This window comes from Micromys minutus, assembly GCF_963924665.1.
Source record: "Micromys minutus genome assembly, chromosome: X".
Lineage (NCBI taxonomy): Eukaryota > Metazoa > Chordata > Mammalia > Rodentia > Muridae > Micromys > Micromys minutus.
This window is the reverse complement of record NC_137970.1, coordinates 110339673-110361491: the sequence shown is the minus strand read 5'-3', so window position 1 is coordinate 110361491 and position 21819 is coordinate 110339673.

Genomic DNA, 21819 nt, shown 5'->3' with positions numbered 1-21819 from the left:
GTTCAGGAAATTTTCTCCTGTGCCTATGTGTTCTAAGGTTTTCCCTACTTTCTCATCTAATAGTTCCAGTGTATCTGGTTTAAGGTGGAGATCTTTAATCCACTTACACTTGAGCTTTGTACAAGGAGATAAGAACGGGTCTATTTTCATTGTTTTGCATGTTGAGTGCCAGTTGGACCAGCACCATTTGTTGAATAGGCTGTCCTTTTTCCATTGAATGTTTACTGCTCCTTTGTCAAAAATCAGGTGACCATACATGAGGGCTCATTTCTGGATCTTCTATTCTATTCCATTGATCCACTTGCCTATTTCTGTACCAGTACCATGGAGTTTTCAGCACAATTGCCTTGTAATATAGCTTGAGGTCAGGGATAGTGATTCCCGCAGATGTTTTCTTGTTGTTGAGGATGGATTTCGCTATTCTAGGTCTTTTGTTATTCCATATGAAATTGCACATTGATCTTTCCAATTCCATGAAGAACTGGGTTGGAATTTTGATGGGGATTGCATTGAATCTGTAGATTGCTTTTGGTATTCTTGAAGGAGATCCACTGTTAACATCCCCATGGTCTCTGACCCCAGAGGATGTGGCAGCCTTATGAAAGGTAGTAAAAGCCTTGGCTAAAGCTCAGCTAATCAGAATACACCCTGGTGAACCCTTTGAGCTACGTCTCTTACAGACTGAGAAGTTGCCTACTGCAGTATTATGGCAAAAATGTCCTTTGCTGTGGATTCATCCACAGGCTTCTCCAGCCAAAACTATTGAATGGTATCCATCAGCCGTAGCCAAACTTGCCTTGCGAGGATTAAAGGCTTCTGTTATTCATTTTGGTACCTATCCAGAAAAAAATAGTTATTTCCTATACTGCAGAACAGTTACAGAATTTGGGTGCTGTTAATAATGATTGGGCCATACTTGTATGTGCCTTTTCTGGGACATTTGACTACCATTACCCTAAAAACCCAATTTTGACTTTTGCACGCTGTCAGCCTCTTGTGTTTCCCCATGTGACAAGCGCAGTCCCTCTTACAAAAGGTGACATAGTATATACCGATGGCTCTAAAACAGGGCTAGGTGCATATGTGCATGAAGGCAAAGTAGTAACCAAACAGTTTGCCCAAAATTCCCCTCGGTTGAATGTCAAATTGTTCTAGAAGTTTTACTTGCTTTCCCTGGTCCCATTAATATAGTCTCAGATTCCGCTTATGTAGTTAATGCAGTTAATTCCCTAGAGGTAGCTTCTCTAATTAAATCTGGGAGCCCAGTTGCTTCCATATTTATGCAAATTCAGCAAGTGCTGTTATCCAGACATTCTCCTTGCTACATCACGCACATTCGTGCCCACTCAGGCCTACCTGGCCCAATGTCACAAGGTAATAATTTAGCAGATCTTTCCACCCGAGTTACTGCATTTCCAGTCCTGACCCCTGTAGAGGCCACCACCCGGTTCCATTCTCTGTTTCATGTGACAGATGAAACCTTACGTAGGCGTTTCTCCATCACCAGGAATGACGCCAGAGACATAGTTCTCCGCTGTGGAAGCTGTAGCGTCTTTGTCATCACCCCACATGTAGGGGTAAACCCACGAGGCATTCAGCCTCTCCAAGTTTGGCAAATGAATGTCACCATGTTCCCTCCTTCGGAAAATTAAAATATGTACATGTGTCCATTAATACTTGCTCAGGAGTTATTTTTGCTTCTCCTTTATCAGGACAAAAGGCTTCTCATGTTATTACTCATTGTCTTGAAGCTTGGAGTGCATGGGGCATACCTAAAGTGTTAAAAACGGATAATGGTCCTGCCTATACCTCAGCAAAATTCAAGCAATTTTGCCATCACATGGGAGTTTCACTCCTGACAGGATTGCCTTATAATCCTCAGGGTCAAGGCATCATTGAACGTGCTCATCACACCCTAAAGTTTTATTTAAACAAACAAAAAGGGGGAATTGAAGAGATACCCCCACACCCCAAATGGCCATTTCTACTCTACTTCTTACCTTAAATTTTTTAAATTTGGATGCTCATGGCCATTCAGCTGCTGAGCGCCATGGACAATGGCCTGTGCCACCTAAAGAGTTAGTGAAATGGAAAGATGTCCTCACTGGTAATTGGAAAGTCCTGGATCCTATTTTAATACAATCCAGGGGAGCTATTTGTGTTTTTACACAGGGAGAAGAATGTTCAATTTGGATCCCAGAACGTCTAACATGTCGAGTGCTACCAGAACAAGAATCTGTTCCACCTGCTTCAGATGAGCCTGCCCTGCATGACGATTCAAGCAGAACCGAGATGGAAGATTCTGTCGGTGTTTCTAAAACCGATGCACATATGCCTTAATGCAAAACTATTTTCTTGTTTGTTTGACACCATTAAAACCTTTGATGTACTATACTTGCCCTTAGACACGGAGATAGCAGGGTTAGGAGATTATAAATCTCTTGCCTTATCAAGTAATTTTTGGCATGCTTTTTTGCAGAGAGACTGTTTCTGCTCTAGATCGTGTGCAAAGTTTGTACTCAACAATAATGTGACAAAGTGGTCATAGCACAAGCTCTTGCTGCACTCGAAATGGGCACCTCTCCCTCTGTTTGGCTTAGTATGCTTGAAAAAAATTGATGGGTCTGTGTCTGGATAGCCCTTGCACCCTGAGCCTTTGAGGCATTGTACCAGGAATGGGTATCCTACACGTAGGCAGCCTTTGCACCCTGCAGGGCTTGTTCCCATTGCACGCAGGAAGGTGCTTTACCCATATTTATTGCTGATCATGGTCTTGAACCCTAAAGGTCCAACAAGAGCCTGATGGTTGATCGGCCATGTTTTATGTTTTTATTTAAGAGAAAAGGCAGAAATGTAGGGAGCCGTTGGTGCCCATAGATGGCGCCAGCTTCCCGCCTATATTCAGCCAACATAGCCTTTCCCCTTATGGAGCTCACATAAGTCATAGCCCACTCTTGGTGCATGCTAATGAGCTACTGGAGGATGCACCAATCAGGTAGCAACACAAGTCTCTTAGGCAGATATAAGCAGTGCATTTTTCTTCCACGGGAGTGCCCTGCTCAAGGGTGCTGTACAATAAAGGTTGTTCACGGAAGAATTCTGTTGTTGCACGCCTTTTCCTGCTGGTGGGAAGTGGGGCGAGCGCGACACTCATACCTTCATCCTCCATGATTTTTACCTTTTTTTCCTAATCACTGTTTTTTTCCTAGACATTTGTCTACCCTTCTATCTTTAATTTTCTCTTACCTTCTTTAATTATCTTCCTCAATTCCCTCTTTATTCATTTCTTCTCTCCCCTATTTTTTCATCTTCCCTCATACTTTCCCTCCACTTCCCCCTTCCATCCCATTTAGGGTTTCAGCTCCTCTCTCAGCCCTCATCTGCCTTTCTCATGATCCTCCATATTTCTTACATTTCACCCCTCTTCTCTTCCATTTTTTCTGACTTCTCTTCCAATAGTGTCATCCTTTTTCTTTCTTCCTCTTCCCACTTCTGTCCTCTTCTTAAGTGCCTCCTCTTCCTATAAACATCTTCACAATTATAACATTATCATTTTGCTTTCTCACATTTTCTTCTCAACCTCTTTCCTTCTCTCCTGTTTCTTCCCTTACTTCCTCCCTTTCATGTCTCCACCTTTCTTCTCTACTCTCATCTCAGACACCTGTTTATCCCTATTCCTTCTTCTCTCCTTCCTAATGTATTCTCCCATCACCTTTATCTCTTTCCTTCTTTCTTCTCTTCTATCCTTCTGCCATTTTCCTAAAACTTCCTTCATTCGTCCTCTTCCCTTTGCCCCAGTATATCCTTTTCCAGCTTCTTTGCTCTCTCCTTCCTAGTCAATTTTCATCCTATTGGTTCTCCCCCCTCTGATCTCCTCTACTCCAGCATGGTCCATACTATCTCTTCTTTCACTTGACCTTCTTTTTAATATTATTCCCTCTTCATGCATCACTCTTCTTCAACACTATTTCAGTTTTTATCCTCTGCCCTCTTTTCTTCTTTCTCTCTCATCTTTGCTCTTTACTCATTTCCTCCTCAAAGTCTTCTATTTTTTTTCTTTCTTCATTTCAATTTCTTCTTCTGTACTGTTCCTCCCTCCTCCTCCCACTTTGTGTCTCCCTGTTTTGTATTCCCTCTGTTCCCTCTTGCCCTTCTTCTGACATTCTGCCTCATCCCTACTCTCAGGAATCTTTTATATTACCCCTGTCTCCATTTCACTGTACTCTACTTCTCTGTCCCCTCTTTCACTTTCATAATTCCCCTTCTTCTTTCTTTCTTTTCCTCTTTTCTTTCTTTATTCTGTCTACTCACTCATCCCTTTCTTCATATATTTCTTCTCATCCAGCTCCCTTCCTCTTCCCTCATTTTTCCTTCTCTCTGAATTTCTCTTACTCTCTGTACATTTTATGCCCATTTGTCCTCAATCTTTTTTATAATTCCATGTTCTCCTCCCTCTACTTCACACAACACTGCTTTCCCCACCTACTTCTATCTGTCTACCATCTCTTCAGACACCTCTTTCTCCCATCTTCTCTTCCTCACACCCAACCAATCTCTCAGATCCCCACTTCCCTGTTCTGCCTCATTGCCGTTCTGAGACTTTAGTTGTTACCTTCCAATTCCTTTCACTACTCTCCATTCTTTTCTCCTCCTCCTTCTTCATTTTTCCCTCTTTTATTCTCTGTCGCTAACTTTCTTGCCACCTTCTTTCTTTCCTCTTCTATTCCTTCCCTTTCTTCTCTCTAATCCTCTCACTAACTTTTTATGTTTCACTCCTCCTTTTGTCTCATCCCTCCACCCTTCCTGCTGATTTCCAGCTCTCATTTTTTCTTCACTTCACTCAATCTTATTCTCTTATCTTCTCACTGCCCTCATTTCTCCTTTTCCTTCATTCCTTCTCTCCATGTTCATTCTGATACACCCCCATCTGTTTCTATACTTTCTTTTATTTCCATTTTCTTCTTTCTACACTTCTCTCATTTCTCTTCTTTATTCTTTTATATTGTCTAATAATCCCTCCTTTCTAGTCTTTCCTCATCCATCTTCTTTACTCCCGCCTCACTTTTCTCCTCCTTGATCTTCCATTCTTTCTTTTACCTTCTACTCCCTACACCTCTTCCATTTTCTCTCTTTCCTATTTTCCCCCATCTCTCTCTGCTATCCTCCATCTCCCTTTATCTGCTTGTAATTTACTCACTTTTCCTCATCACTCATCACTTTTCCCTCATGCTCCCCCGGTTCTTTGACAACTCTTCTGTGGGTTTACTTCTTTTATCTACCTGCTGCCTTTTATTTACTTTTTCTTCCTCTATAATCCTCTTCTCAAACATTCTTTTATCTTCTTCAGTCTTCCATCTTATTCCCTTATATCTCTTACCTGCATTAAAAAAGATTCCTACTGGTATCTCCTCAATCCTTTCCATTTTCTTCCTAGATGGTCTTGACACTTTTTTTCTAGTAGCCATACCACCTTTCTTCCCTCTCTCTTCACTCCCCTCTTCCTCTGTTTCTGCTTTCTCATACCTCTATTTCTCCCTTTTATACTCATCCCTATTTAGTACTAATAGCTCCTCTCTAAGTATTTATTACCTACTCTTTTCTTCTCCTTTCCACTCTTCCTCTTCAATTGTATCACTTTCTGTTCAGTCTATTTTTTCTTTCTTCCTCTTTCATCATCATTCTTTTCTAGTTATTCTTTACCCTCTGTTTTCTCACTTCTTTTCTCATTTCCCTTATCTCATGTTCACTCTTTCCTCCTTTTTTCTTCATTCTTTTCTGCTCTTTCCTGTTCTATCTATCCTACAAATTCTACATCAATCCCGATTAAACCTTGTTTAGCTTCTCTCTTTCATTGACTTCTTTTTCTCTTCTTTTTTATCTCAATCCTCTTCCATCTTCTTTCTTCCTCATTCCAATTCCCACATTTCCTTCCACTTCTTTTCTTTCTACATTTATCTATTTTTACTTTTTTCTCTGTCCCTTTTCTCTGTCATCTACTTCCAACTTTCTTATTCTGTCCCTTTCTATTTTTCATCTTTCTCTTTCCTTCATTTAACTACTCTCTCTTCTACCCTCCTCTTCTCTCTTCCACTATCCCTCTTCTTTTGCTTTTTGTGTGCTTCCTCCATGCTTCTTCTCTTATCCCCCCTCCTCTTTCTCTTTTAATGGTCATTTTCTCAATCTCAGTGTCAACAATCTCTCTTCCTTCCTATTCTCATGTCATTCCTCTTCTATCTGCCCATGTCTGTAGTTCTCTACAATTTCTTATTTTCTTCATTCTTCCAAGCTCTTCCCTTACATCCAACTTTTTAAAACTTTCTTTGCTTCCCTTGTTCTTTGTTGCTCCTCCACATCTTTACCTCTTAATTCCTTTCCTTTTACTTTCTTTTCCATCTTCTTTTGATTCCTCTTCACTCTACACTATGTTTCTCTCTTTCCATGAAAACTTTTTCCACATTATAAATTTCCCTCCTCTTCTCTATTAATCTTCTAACTCTGTTACATCCTATTCTTTCTTTACTTTTACAACTATCTCTTTCTATCTTTACTTATCATTTACTTTTTTTCTTACAACTTAATTAAAAAACAGAGATTCATGTACAGATTTTTAAAAGCATTTTGGCGTAAAAATCTATAAATATATTTTGGTCTGTAATTGACTCTTTTTAAGGTTTGACAGTATGCATTGAAATCTGAAAGTTACAAGGAGCATACAGAAATTGAAAAACAAAGCATGACATGGGAATAGTCAATTTTTTCTTGGTGTGTAAAGGTTAAACATAATGAGTTTTAAATACCAAACATTGCCACAAGGTTATCTTCTTAGTTCTTGAGTTACTAATATTTAAAGTCTGGGTGTTCCCCTCTGAGAGGGTCCTATACACTTATTGGGTTTTTTCTAAGGAGGACCAAGGCTTCCACATTTTGGGCTTTCTTTTTTTGAGCTTCATATGGTCTGTTAGTTGATTTTTGGGTATTCAGAGATTTCTGGGCCTAGTATCCAATTATCAGTGACTGCATATTATGTCTCTTCTTTTGTGACTGGGTTACCCCACTCAGGATGATATTCTCTAGATACATCCATTTCCCTAGGAATTTCATAAAGTCATTTTCTTCAAAAGTTGCATAGTACTCCTTTGTCTAAATGTACCAATATTTCTGTATCCATTCATCTACAGAAGGACATCTGGGTACTTTCCATCTTCTGGCTATTATAAAGCTGCTATGAACATGGTGGAACATGTGTTTTTATTGTATGTTTGAGCATCTTTGTGGTATATGCCCAGAAGTGGAATAACTGGGTCTTCAAATAGGATTATATCCAGTTTTCCGAGGAACCACCAGACTGATTTCCAGAGTGGTTTTACAAGCTTGCATCCCTATCAGTAGTGGAGGAGTGTTCCTCTTTCACCTCATCCTTGCCAGCATCTGCTATCATCCATGTTTTTGCTCTTAGCCATTCTGACTGGTATAAGGTGGAATCTCAGGGTTGTTTGGATTTGCATTTCCCTGATGAATATGGATGTCAAGCATTTCCTTACATGCTTCTTTGTCATTCCACATTCATCTTACCACTTTCTTATCTCCTTACCTTATACCTTCATCGACTTTCTTCACTTCTCTTCAGTATTCCCTCCTCATCACTCTGACATTTATTTCCCCTTCTATCCCTAACTTTATTTTCTTTCCTGATTTCTCTTCCCACTCATCTCTTTTTTTCTGTATTCCTCCTTTTACTTCTTCCTTTTCAATCTTCTTTGAGCTTCTTACCTTCTTCCTTCTCTCTTCCTCTTCTCTCTCATTCTTTATCCCTATTTCATCTGCTTCTTTCTTTCATCTTCTTTCATAATCCTTTCTCTTCAAACTTACATTCGATTATTTTTCCCCTGCCGTTTTTATTCCTTTTCCCTGTTCTTCCCAATCCACTCACTCATTTCCCTTCTTTTCCTTTTACTCCCTGTCTACAGTTTCTTCTTACTTTTCTTTCCTGACTCTGCCTCATCCCTCCCCATTTCTATTTAATGTTCTTCCCTTGTCATCTTTCTGACATTATCTTTTTTCTTCCATTTGTTCAACTGATTTTTCCTCTTCCATCTCTCCCCTTCTCTCCTGTACCCTCTTTGCTCTTATTTTCCCTTCATTCAGCATTCACATTTTCAATTTGGTCCTCCTGTCTCCTCTTACCCTCTACTTTCTCTTACCACCGCTTTCCTTATTTCTCCCCTCCCTTGCTCCACTATTCCTCCTTTCCCCAGGAACCACTTATTCCCTCTTACATTCCCGTCTTTTTAGTTCTGGTGTGTATCTTGCCCATAATCAGGAGTACTGTGTCCAGAGCAGTCTCTGATTTTGCCTTGCTCTTCCACACTGTGTCAAAGTGCTGAGCTTCTACATAGATTCTTAAAACCCCAGATACTGGCTCTCTAAACATGATATAAAATTGACCTTTTCATTCTGCCACACTATCAACTTATTAACCCCCCCCCCAAATAACTGAATTCCTCTGTCCCTGACACACCCTGAACTCCCCTATTAAACATAACACTATCTACCTCATTCCAGGTCTTATCTCATCTGTGATAATTTCCTATTTTCTCACAAGTGATCTGCTCTTCTGTCTTCTGATATCTCGTTTGGTCTTGTCTCACTAGTATCTTGTCACCCCAACATCATGTCCTGACCTCCATTTTCTGTATGTCCACATCTTTCTAATTCTGCTAAGCCTCAAAGAACTCTCACACTTCCAGCTTCTTCCCTGCCCCTCTCCCTGTCCCTGACAATCCTGCTCGCTTCCCCTACCATTATTCTTCAGCTTGTTCCCCCTCTATCCCCTTCTGTGTGCTCCTTCTATCCTCTTGTTAACATGTCCTTTCTTGTACTCTTCTCCACTGACCCACCTGGTTGCTCATCACCCCTGCCCCTCTTCAGTGTGCTGTGTTTCTGGACAACATCTTGTAGGCTCCACACTCACCCACAGAATCCATTTTGTTTTCTCACCAGAAATCTGTCTATGTCCAGAGACTCTTGAACTCTTCCGAAGACATATGCCTTTTGTTGGCCTTTGGTCTTCTGTTCATGCACCTTCACCTACCCATGTACCTTTTCTCTCCTCTACCACCCTCTGTAGATATTAATCCCCATGCCCCCCCTTTATGCTGACTCTCTGACCCCCTCCTCAGTCTCTTACTTCCCTGAGTCCTCATTCTAAGACATTCTGTCCTCTAGCCGACCCACTTCCTTTGCCAGTGTTCAATCAGTCCACATTCTCCCTAAACCTCTTTTTTTACACACTAGCCACTGTCCCCTGCCAAGCTCCTAATGCCCCTTGAATTATCTAGCATTTCCTAGTGTTCCCTAGCTCTCAAATAGCTTGTTGCTTCTCCCCAGACATTCCACTCCCACTGTGAGTATCTTCACACTCAGATTCAAACCCTCTATTGTTCCATTTCACCTCAGACTTTTCTCACTTCCATTTGTCCCCTATAAACTTGTACTTCATCCTTGCACTTTGGTTAGCTTCTCCCTCTTGCCCTTCTACTCTGGTTCCTAGGTACCCTACAGGCTTCCAGTCCTTCTCCCCCTTGAACTCCTTTCTTCTTCTACCATCAGCTCTGTGCCCTCCCCTGAGAAGCCTACTGACTTCCTCACTAACCTTGCCCTCTTAACCTGCCCTTGTCTCCTTTCTTTCCTGCTTCAGGCCTTTCTGTTTTCTTTCAGGTCCTTTTCCTCATTTCCATCCTATGATCTTTTCAGCACAATCCTCTCAATCCCACCCACTGTTTCTTCATTTATTTCCATAAGGTTCTTGCAATACTCCTCATTCCTGAACCCTTAATTTGTCTGGTACCATACCATATGCCTTAGACTCTGTCCTAATCTCAAGCTTAGTCCCCAGTTTGTTGATATTCATATCTTAAAGATCACCCACTTAGCTTCTTTTCCTTTGTGAGCCACTGCACAAACAATTCTCTGTCTTCTCACCATCCTATCTTCTGCCAACCTTTTTACCCTTAGCATGGGCCTTTCTCCCTAGACTCTTACCCTGCGCTGTCACCTCTGTTTATTTATCCTTTTTTCTAAATTCTGCTAAACCTTCCAAGATCTGTAATAAAGTAATTTTAAGAACCGTAAACTTTAGGCTTATCAGACCAAGGGGTCTTAGGAACTGATTTTCTATCGGACTGTCCTGTTTTGGATGGTCCTATGCATTGACAGATTGCAGCATAGTTTGGCAGTCTTCTAACTTACTCTTGAACTATCTGCCTATGCTAACATGGATCTTTTCTTGGCCTGCTGGCCTATTTCCCTTATCTAGATTATTCGTTTCCAGCTTTGGTCCTCAACACCCTATTTTTTCTGGCCAGAGTCTCCAGCTTTTCGACCTAGGTCCTGATCCATTCTACCCACGGTTTTAGCTTTTCCAGAAACTCTGCATTACTCCTGAGCCTCCCTATAAGCACTCCTAACCTCTACACCTTTGACTACTGCCCCAAACCCACAGCCAGCACCTAGCTTCCTCTCAGCCTTCAGGCATCCTTTAATGTTCATTTCCATCTTTCTGTTTACTTCAAGAATACTAGAATTTTGTAATCTTCCATCCTTACACCCCTCAACCTTATTTCTCCATCAAGGGCCTAGCTCCCAATTTGCTACTGTTTTTGAGCATCTGTTCTTTCTCTTCAGATTCCTAGCTCACAAGTGCACATCTGAGTTCTGTCAGTGCCCAACCCCCCTCTCAAGACTCATGTTGTTGTCCTGCCCTCCCTGAAGCCTGCTCTTCTCCATCCTCTTTCCCATCTCTGGATGTGAACAATCCTATCCTCCCCTATTGTCTCCCATCTTGCTCCCGAGATTTATACTTTTCACTCACAGATTTCTTACCTCCTTGATCCAAGTATCTTCCCTTAATCTTCCCTCTTCCTTTATTTTCTTTCTGCCTTCCTCCTGAGCCGGACACCAGCTTCCGCAGCCTTAAAAGTCAAACAGACTCTTCAGCTTCTATAGGCCTCTGACCATAATCCAGCTTTCTACTCTGTCCCTGCCCCCTCCACAGCCGTCTGTTCCACTCTAGGCTCCTCCCCTTACTTCATACTTCAATCCCACTGCAGCAGTACTCCCTAGCCTCTAGCACATTGCCTCAGACTTCTGCCATTCCCCCATGACTCTCATGCTCTCCTCAGTAGACTTAAGACCTCCCACAGCTGCATTCATTTCCCAGAACACCTGGCCTTCTCAGTCAAACTTTTCCCTTCTCCTAGTGCCTATGAACTGTCCTCAGTAGCCTCGGGCCTCATCTCCTAAGCCATCCTCTTCTACCTAGCCTTCTGCCTCTCAAGTCCTTCAAGTGTCTTCCCCTCCTCTTTCATGTGTCCTTCTGACAGCCTTCAATTTTCCTCAGCTTTTGGTTACCGCTCATCTGCCACCTCTCCACAGGTTATTTGTTCCCTGTTTCCTGCTTTCTGTCCAGCAGAATCCTCAGTTTTTCCCCTTCTGTCCCTTGTCCTCCAGCCCTCTTACTTGAAACCCAGCCCATTCTCATGCCCTCCATGATAGTCTGTCTGTCTCTTAAGCCCACTATCCTCACAAGCTCCAGGCCATTCACTGTCCAGATCAGATTCTGAGTAGGCCTCCATCCCTTTGGCTACTTTTAGCTCCTCCCTTCTTCAGTGCCTCCCACTCTCTCCTGCAGCCTGTTAAGTTCCTCCAAAAATTTACCTTCACCAGCCACCTGAACCTCCTAGCTTTCTCTCTGCTTTTTTCTCAGAGTTCTGTCTTGTCCCTTGTATACCACATTTCCAGGAGAGCATTGCTCTCAGTCCTAGCTTTCTGCTCCCCCTAAGGTAGTACTCCCTGGCTCTGCCTGCCTCCTCTTTGCCCTTCATCTTTCTGTATGAATTGTGAGCCTCATCCTCTGTTAGCAGATTCATAGTCTGTTCTGATCCTCTGTCCTGGCTGAGGATCTATACTTCCTGAGTATCCTGCACTCTTCCTGAGTCTTATATCCTTCTTCTGGGACATAGGGTATCCTCTTACTTGCCACCCTCTGGCTATATCCTCTCATCTGTGACTTCCTTTTCAGCAGGCAGCCTCTGACCCTCCTGCCTGCATTCCAATATAACCTATCCTCAAGTCTCCAGCCTTTTTAGGACTTTCTGTACCCAATATCTTCCAATTGTACAACATTCTACCAAGTTCACAACCATTTATACCCCTCTCAAGAACCTGGGATTTCCTTTGAATACCATACCTTCTTTCTTCTTCCTTCATCTGTTGCCTGGACTCCCCTACCCCCAGCCCAGCCTCTTATTGTGCTCCTAGAAGCTCTTGGGCATCTCTTTGTGTTTTTGTGTTGGTATATTTTGTTTTGTTTTGTTTTTTTCTTGAGACCTCTAACTTCCAAAAGGCTTGCAGATCCTCCTGCTTTCTCCCAAGCTCTACAGTAAGCCTGAGCTTCTTACTCTGTTCCCCATGATTCTGCCCTCCAATAAAAATCCTCTGACTCTCTCCCATCTCCCTAACCTCATATGAGTTTTATGCACGTGCATGCCTTTTCCAAGCCTTCTTTCTTCCTTCTTCCCCATTCTATTGTTTTTTTTTTCTGCTGCTGCTTTCTCTACTCTCACTCTTAAAAATAAATTTTCTTTATAAATCTGCTGCACTAAGAACCCAGGCTCATCTCCACCTAGCCTCTTGCATACTTACTAAGCCACACCTTACCTCAGTCCTAGAGTTCCTGGCTTTTCAGGTAAGTTCTCAGAAACCAGTTCTGAGAAACCAGAGCTGAGGCAGAGAAAGAAAAGCAGGCATTCCTAATTTCCAAAAGAAACTCTAATTCCCTCAATTCAAAAAGGCAGTCCAAATATCCGGAAATTACCTCAACCTATAGCCGCTTTTCTATTGATTAGATAAATTCCGACATTCCTCAGGAACTTGTGAAACCAGTTCAAGACCTGCAGCAGACTGGTCAGATAATTACCTCTTCCTTCTGGAATCTCTACATGCACACTGGTATTACACTCACTTGTTAAACATTCCAAGCAGATCCTAGCAACCTTCCCTACCTTAAAAGGACTTCCCTGCCCCAAGCTACTCAATCTTGTTATTGTTGCAATACATTCTACTTCTATGTCTCTGTCTGTCTCTCTGTCTCTTTCTCTTTCACCCTCTTCTCCCTCTCTCTCTCTCTCTCTCTCTCTCTCTCTCTCTCTCTCTCTCTCCTTTCCCTCTTACTCTTGAGCTTGAAATTGTATTTAACACCTTGAGTCCAATCCTTAGAATGAGAGAGAAGTCTCTAATTCTGATTATTTCCCTGAACAGTGTAAATGAGACCAACTGGAACCTTCTGTGTCTGGCTCCACTGTTTCCCAATTAGAGGGAGAAAGAGAGGAGAGAGAGAGAATGTGTGTGTATGTGTGGTATCAGAGGGTTATCATCCTGTTAAGGGTCATCTGGAAGGAGGCCTTTTTCTAGGTAGGCTCTTGAATCTGCTGCTACCTGGGTTGCAACAGGAACAGTGGCACCTTAGGATCCCAGCTGAAATGTTTAGAAAAGGGCTGAGCCATCTCCCAGAAGAACAATGCCTGAAAAATAAAGAGATATCACATGGCCCTCCTGTGCATTCCCCTTCTCGACCCTATTCTGAGAGCATCTGCCTGTTTCTTGAGTCCTTCCCACTTCTCCACATCCAGTGGCAAACAGTAGCCATGCCATTCACGACAGGTAGATAGATGGGCTTCTGAGTCCCAGTAGTGTCTTCACAGGTGTTTGAGGGATCCTGGACAAAGGGGAATGATGGAAGATGCAGTTTGTATGGCAGGAGAAATGTCCAGAATCAAGTATTTGCTATTTTTCTCTGCAGATAGAGAACCTCCAGAATGTCACCAGACTGGGTTTTGGGAGCAAGAATCAGAGTTCAGTCCCAGGCCCAATCCCTAGCAGTGTTGGAGGCAATTTGGGAAGTGCTGTGCACAGCTGTAGGTAATATTCTTTTTCCTTCCTGCCAAGAAGGGAAAGGCCTGCTGATTGGTTCAAAATGAATTCTTCATTTTTTTTTTCTGCTCACCTGATTTACTTGGAAAAGATGGTCTAATCTTTAATCTCTAGGGCCTTCCTGGAAACTAACTGGTCCAATCTTCACCCATTCATTGTTCAGATGACATGTCATGAGTTATCTGCATATAATAAAAATGGATTCGATGCCTGAAACATCTGTTAGTGGGGCTCCCTATCTGTGTGCTAGTGATGAGCTTACCCTCCAAGTTACCATGCCCCTACTCACACTATTAAATAATCACACTATCAGGGAACATGGAAAAGACTTGTTTACATTTTATTTTCTCAGCTTGAACAGGATGCAGTAGTGTCAGGGAAGCTACTTTCTTCTTACCCTCTGATTTTCTGTTCTCTCCAAACCTTCTGTTCTAAAGTTCACCCAACTCTCCTGCTCTTGCCCATTCTCCAAGTGTCACCTGATCGCTGACATTTGTCCCCAGTCTTTTGTCTTCCTTCAGCCTCCTCAGAGGACCTTCCCACCTTATCTTCCCACAGTCTTTATGGTTTCTACCAGCCCTGTACTCTCTTGCTCATTTTTCAACATATCTTCTCCTCTAAGATGTCTTGAAACTCCCATCCTCACCTAGACTCCTGGATTCCTCTCCTGCTTATCTCTGCTGTCTCCTAAGTCCTTCCATCTTATCTTTTTACTACTATGGCTTTTAACTTTCTCTAACCTCCTTGAGCATTCCATCTCAGGAACATTCAGCCTTCTCTGAGCTTACTATTGAAAGACCCCCGGAGGGTATCTTCTGCCTGAAGAGACCCCTCCCAAGGAGCAGCGAGACCACGCAGTTCAGATGCAAACAGCAAGAGGTTTATTTAGATACACAGGTACCTGTGGGCACACAGTCTCTCGGAGGACTTGCGCGCTGGACAAAGGGGCAGTCACCTTTTTATAGGGCTTGGCGGGCAGAAGCAAGGTACTGAAGCAGAAGCATAGCAACAGGGTTCTAATTGGTTAGTTTAAATGAAACCAGGGTGAACTGGGGACAAGCCCCAAGTTTTCAGAAAGGGCAGCCTTGGACCCTCCTCTGGGACAGGGTGTTGTTTTTCTTCCTTGTATCAGCATGTATGGCAAAATATTGTGTCTTTACCCCGGTCCAGGTGGGCAACTACAGATATCTTGTTCGGCAAGGACTGTGCTATTTCTTGGCTGACTCTCAGTTTAGTATTTTTCCATCTCTGTCTAATTTAAGCCTTGCACAAAATGGTGTTACTGCAGCTAAGGCGGACGAGGGGTCTTTCAACTACCCTTTACTGTGAGAGCCCCCTCAGAATCCCACTCCATCCCAGCCTCTACTTTCACCACCATCCCAAGCCTGGTGTCTGCATTCTGTACCTCCTGCCTTCTTATAAACCTCTTCCATGTCTTCTACCCTCCTCAAGTGCTTCAGGTCTACGTTTAGCCTGACATTGTCAACCTATGCCTACTGTTCTCCGATCCCCATGCTTTCCCAGAGTTTCTCACCACTTGCTGACATTCAGCCTTTCCTCTCCATACTCCAGCCTTGTCTCTAGGCTCATGTCCTCCTCTGGTGGTAACCTAAGAGCCTCTGAATCTCTAACCTTCCTCTTGAAGCATGTGTCACTACAATTCCTTGATAGCAAGGAAGAAGATCAAGAGCCTTAAAAGTGCCCGTAAAGCACCCACTTTACTAAACAAAAAGCCCAAATCTCAATCAAACGTCAAAGTTCCAGAAAGCTGTGGAATAGGAAAACATATAAATGGACCTCAAAGGTATTTTGCTTGGACTAAATATGAATATTGTGCTCTATATGTGTTTGTATCTGAGGATGTCGGCATGAAGAAAATCCTCCCTGGTTGTACTAAATACATTTGGGAATATTTAAAACAAACGTATGCACTAACATCCAGAGTTTTCTAAGGGAATTTAGTTAATCACAATTAAATGGAAATAGTTTCTTTATATTATATTTTATTGTATTATATTTTATTATTTTAATATTTTATTGGCTTACTCCGTTATTTGTTTACATGTGCACATGCATTTGTAAGCACATGTCAAAGTTTGAGGGCTATTAGTCAAGAATCAATTCTCTCCTTCTATGATGTGGGTCCTGCAGACTGAACTCATGTTATCTGGCTTGGCATCAAGTCCGTGTAACCTTATGAGCCACCTTGTCAACCCAAAACTTGTACCATTTTTAAAATTAGAAATGTGGGAGGTGATTTATTACCTCCATATGAGGAGAATTTCTTTGGGGCAATTCAGCAAGTTGAGTACATATTGATTGGGTAGTTAAATGTCTATTGATCAGTGTAACCATTGGGCAAAAGTGTGACTGCCAAGGAATGAATTACATATTCAGCTATCTCCCATTATGCTGCTCACCCCAACTTAAAAAGTCACAGATATTTGCTTATACTTGGTGAAGAGAAGTGACTGTTCCTCACTCCCAACTCAGGGAATTATAAATAAATGAATGAAGGCTTGGGTGGATAAATGACCAAAAGAACAGGGTTTCATATTTTCCCTGATAACAAGAATGGGGTGGGAAACGAGGGATGTGGCAGTTGCTTATATTTGTTTGACCCCCATAATGCATGCTCCTTGCACCTTCTACCAATTGTTCAGAGATAACTAAGAAGAAAAGTAGAACTTTGGAAAGAATAGTCACATTCATGAAATGAACAGGTTGCTATCCTTTTTTCCCTCTATATGAATAAAAGTCCTAAGGAAATACTGTCTTCATGTCTCACTTTGAGTAGATATTTTCACTATGGGTAAATATGATGAGTGAAAAATGTGACTCTTCTCTCTCTGCTATGGTTCTCTGGATTTTCTAGCTGTCACAACCACAGGTTCAGAAATAGGTTCCACTCCTCAATATCTCCAGCTGTTCTTGGTCATATGGTAGCCAGTGGCATCCTGCTTAACATTTAATGGGTATTCTTTAAAGTAAAATGTAGTTAGGATTACTGAAACTTACTCAGATCCAAATTAAGTTTCTCAATGGCATGAGCTCCATCTGAGGTACTCATGATCTACCTGTGGCTACTAGTTCCATCATCTGAACAAATATGAATTCTGTTTGCCAGAGACACAGATGTCTCATGACATCCTGATTTCTATTGATGGTGTTTGCACCCAGCTGGCAAAAATGTTACAAAGAGTCCAGCCCATTGCCATACTCCCTGGAATTATCCTTTTTGTAAGTTAGGCACTTGCTCACCACTGACTCCCTATTGATACTTAAGTCGACACTGAGTAAAGTCAGAATCTGTTTCCTTGTTCCATTTGCCCTGATCTGTGGGCACTATGGAATAGTAATACCTGTTATTGCACTTCTCAGCTTGACTGTTCCCATGGACCTCAGGAGGGGACTCATTTTTCAATAGGTTTGGGCCTCACTCCTGGTAAATTAACATTAATCTTGTGTTTTGAAGTTCAGGAACACTCCAGAAGAATGAGTGAAAACCATCTACAATCCTCCTGAATAAACATCAACAACCTCTCTAGTCTTCAGTCTCCCCTAATAGCCTTCTATTTAATAGACCTGTGCTGAATCCACACTCTATAAATACAACAAACCCTTACTCCTCAGTCTTTTGATCAGAGGCTACTTGTGAGCTAGAGACCCCCACACAATCCTCTAATGCCTTATCTAGTGATACACATCACCACCAATGCAACTTTGGGGAGAGAGGATTTATTTTATCAATGCAATTTGAGGTCCACCATCAAGGGAAGCCAAGTCATGGAATGAGTCTCAGAAAAAAAAAGCACACACACACACACACACACACACACACACACACACACACACAAACACAAAGTACTGCTGCTTAGCAAGATGATACCGCCTGTACATGTAAGTCAAACAAGAACTCTCCTCTCCAAGTTGCTTTTTGTCAGTGTAATTAATCACAGCATCAGTGGACTAGAAAAGAAGGCCATCTATACTCACAAAAATAATTTCTAAGTTATAAAAGCATTCAAAAATCTAGCTGAAATACAACCAACATAGCCCTCATAGTGGCCATGACCTACAACTTAAGACTTTTACCCAGTTGATTCCAATTCTTTAAACCTCCCATGTTTACAAAAGCCTTCTGGGTCTGGGGAGGTGGCTCAGTGGTTATGAGCACTTGTTGTTCATCCAGAAGACCTGGGTTTGTGTACCACACTCATAAAGTGGCTCACAACCAAGTTAAACTCCAGTTTCAGGATATACAATACTCTCTGCTGCCCTCCATGTGCTCCAGGCATGCATGTGGTGCACAGTCATACTTGTTGACAAAATTCAAATAGACTTAAAATCAAAACATTTTTTAAATCCTTCACTGTATTGAAGGTACATGGCAGACTTTGAAAATGACATTTCTCTTTTCTAGTTCAGCTGGCTTTTCAAATAAGGTTGTCTTCCTTACCACAGCATCATTACATGATTGGTATATCTTACATCCAACAGCTGAACCAAATACAATAACAACCACTTATCATGTGGCATTGTCTGAAATAGTTTGACACTCCTTTCTCATTATCCCAAGGGGAATCACACAACTCTGCCTGATTCATAATCTCTAGTGAGATTTAAATTTCAGGACATGTAGGATCTCATCTGACACCTAGCAGAACTTAGTAGCTGTCCTTTATTCATGGCATATTACTCATAGCCTCTCTGGTTGCAATATATTTTTCTACTAGGAAATCTACTTAGAGGATATGCTGGTTAGTTTTTAGTGTCCATTTGACCCAAAACAGAGCTATGTAGGAAGAGGAAACCTCAGGTAAGGGATTTCCTAGGTGAGATTGGCCAGTATGTATGTCTGTGGGACATTGTCTTACACATGACAGTTGGACCAAAAATCTGTTTATTAAGATGAAGCTAATTGAGTGGTAGTGGGAGCTAGTGCATGTGAAGACAGGGCAGGAATATAAGGCAAAATCCTGAAATTAGGAACAACAGAGGAATGGTAGCTGCTGGCTCACTCACAGACATTTTTATATAGCCTAGTCAACCCATACATCCATAGCCTAGGACCTCCCTCATCAATTAATAATCAAGAAAATCCTCAAAGATATACCCTCTGAACAATATAATGGAGGCGATTTCCCAAGTGAAATTTCTTTTTAAGTGACTCTAGGCTATGCCAGATTTGCAGGTAATGACCTTACTCTCTCAATCATTACATTAACAAATTACATCCTTGCTCCTGCATATGTACAAGAATAATGGTTAAATAACAACCACATTTTATACCTTGTCTCTTTCCTATGACATTACTAGTAAGCTCTCAATTTTAACATGTCTCTAGCTTCTAGAGCTCACATAAATTTTCTGGATGAAGTTAATGCTTTTAGAAAGAGATAAGGTTGTAATCTATAATTTTCTGCCAAGCTAGTTCCAAGAGAGTTAAGGAATCTTACTGCAATTTCTAAGATAATGTAAACAGTTGAATAAATGTCTCTATAGGTCACAGGATTTGGATATCCCTATGTGCTATGGCTTCTCTCCTTTTTCATAGCTTTTGTTGAGACACTTTCTATACCAGTCTACTTGTATAAAAAATTCATGGATGAGAAATACTCAAGACTCTCACCAGCTGTGATAATAAAAGCACATGGAAGACTAAAACAGGAGAAACCTTAATATAAGGCCAGTCTGAACAACCTAGAAATAAGAAATTCAGGTGGACTTCATAGAAATCTCTTGTCTCAAATCAAAAGAAAATAAAAATCTCTAATAACAACAATAAGAAACAATGCCCTGTGTCTTAACAGCTCAGAGTTAGAATGCCTGCAGTGCATGTGCAAAGCCCTGATATCTATCTACAGCAAACACACACATACACACAGAATCATTCACACACTCATAACACCCACAAATACTCACACAGAATCTTCCCCCTCCTCCCCAGTCTGTGACTGAAAAACAATATTTGCTAAGTGAGAACCAATTTTGTGCTAGCCTGTGTGATCATAACTCTCAGTGTCTACATTTGCAACATGTCATTTACTATAAAATATCTTTCATAAATTGCCCTGAGTTCAATTTTATAGAAAAAATCAAGTATACTAGTTTCCAGTATCTGATAGAGAAAAGTGAGTCCATATTCCAGTGCCAGAAAAGCAAGAAGTTCAGGTGAGTCTGAAAAGTTGAAGAAATTGAAAGGAGTAACAGGCAGAGACAATATAGTCTGGTGGCTTAAATGATATGTCCCCCGAAAGTCTCAGTCATTTGAATGATTAGTCTCTAGTTGGTAGCTGTTTTGTGTGTGGCTTTCATGGCAGATTTGAGGTTTCCAAAGATTAGTGTGATTCCCAGAAAGCCCTCTCTGCTTGCTTCTTATGGATACAGATGTGAGCTCCTAAGAGTTCCTGCCACTAACTCTATGCCCTGTCCTCAAGAACTCTAACCCTCAGCATAAACAAATCCAATTACATAAAAACAATGATAAATATAGTAATAACAATAATAATAATAATAGTAATGATAATAATAATAATAATAATAATGATACCTTATTTTTTCTAAGTAAGCAATAGACAAGTAGATACCAGCAGGCCCACAGGTATTCACCAGCACACATAGGCTGAAACATGCAAAGAAGACACCATCAGGCTCTTAGGCACACTCATGCAGGTGCAAGTACACACATAAATTAAGAGGAGGCCGACTGAAAACCTCTAAACACTAGGCAGGCTAGTGAAGGCTCGAGACAAAGATAGAGGCCTAAGGAAAGGCCCAACCTCTAACATCAAGGACATATTTATACAAAATCAATGCAAAAGTGGCATTCTGATAGATAACTAGTGACATAAGAGATTTTAATACTGTTCACATGGGGGTATCCTGGACATCCAGTTTCAATGATTTTTGATGACTCATATAGTCCCTTGGATAGTCAGATTTAGCCAACAAGGCTCACTGAAGGAATCCATTTCAGCATGTTGTTGTCTAAACATAAATTGGCCATTATTGTCCTCTCTTTCCTATCAGAGGTAGTATTTAAAGCTTATCTATCATGTGGATTCCTTCCTACGAAGTCTTGGTTTGCATGAGCCTAAGCATGTAAAATGTAGGGTTTTTCTGGCTGTTGCTCTTGTTTTGTTTTGTGTTCTTTGAGCCATCCATTAATTGACTTTCAGCTCAGCATTTGTACCCTTACAAACCCTTCCACTGTGTCAAGTAGTTTGACTCAGTGATAGAGCATTTTCCCAGTATGTGATGACCATGAGTTCCAGGCCCACCACAATGGAAAATATAAACAAAACACAGAGTGGAGGAGGGAGGAGTGGCTTGGCAGTGATCCAGTAGAAGCAGAAATAGAAAAATACGCAAAGAACTAGTTTGGGTTAATGTGGATAGGAATCCATGTCAATTAACTAACAGTTCTGCTGTTAGCACTTGTCAGCCCCTCAACAGGCAGCAGGAAACGGGCCTCTTTTTCTTCCTGTTGATATTTCAAAGGCATGGTTTTCTGTCCTTGAAAAAGATTCAATACAATGTAGATTGTGGGTTTAGAACAGAGTGCTTTGGAAAAGCCATTGTCTCAGAAAACCTCATGAATTTTTTTTTAGTTTTCAAAATTCCAGAATTGGAATAATATTGCAAGGGAGAGAGCATTAATCATAGCATCTTTTCACAGGATTGCTTGTCTTTCTGTCGGGGGAAAAAAAAAACTTGAAAGTATGTGACCCAGTCAAAAAAATTGCATCCTTCTTACAATCCCTCTTTAGTAATGAGTACATTAATTCAAAGCAGTGATTATTAACGTTCAAAACAATCAAAACATAA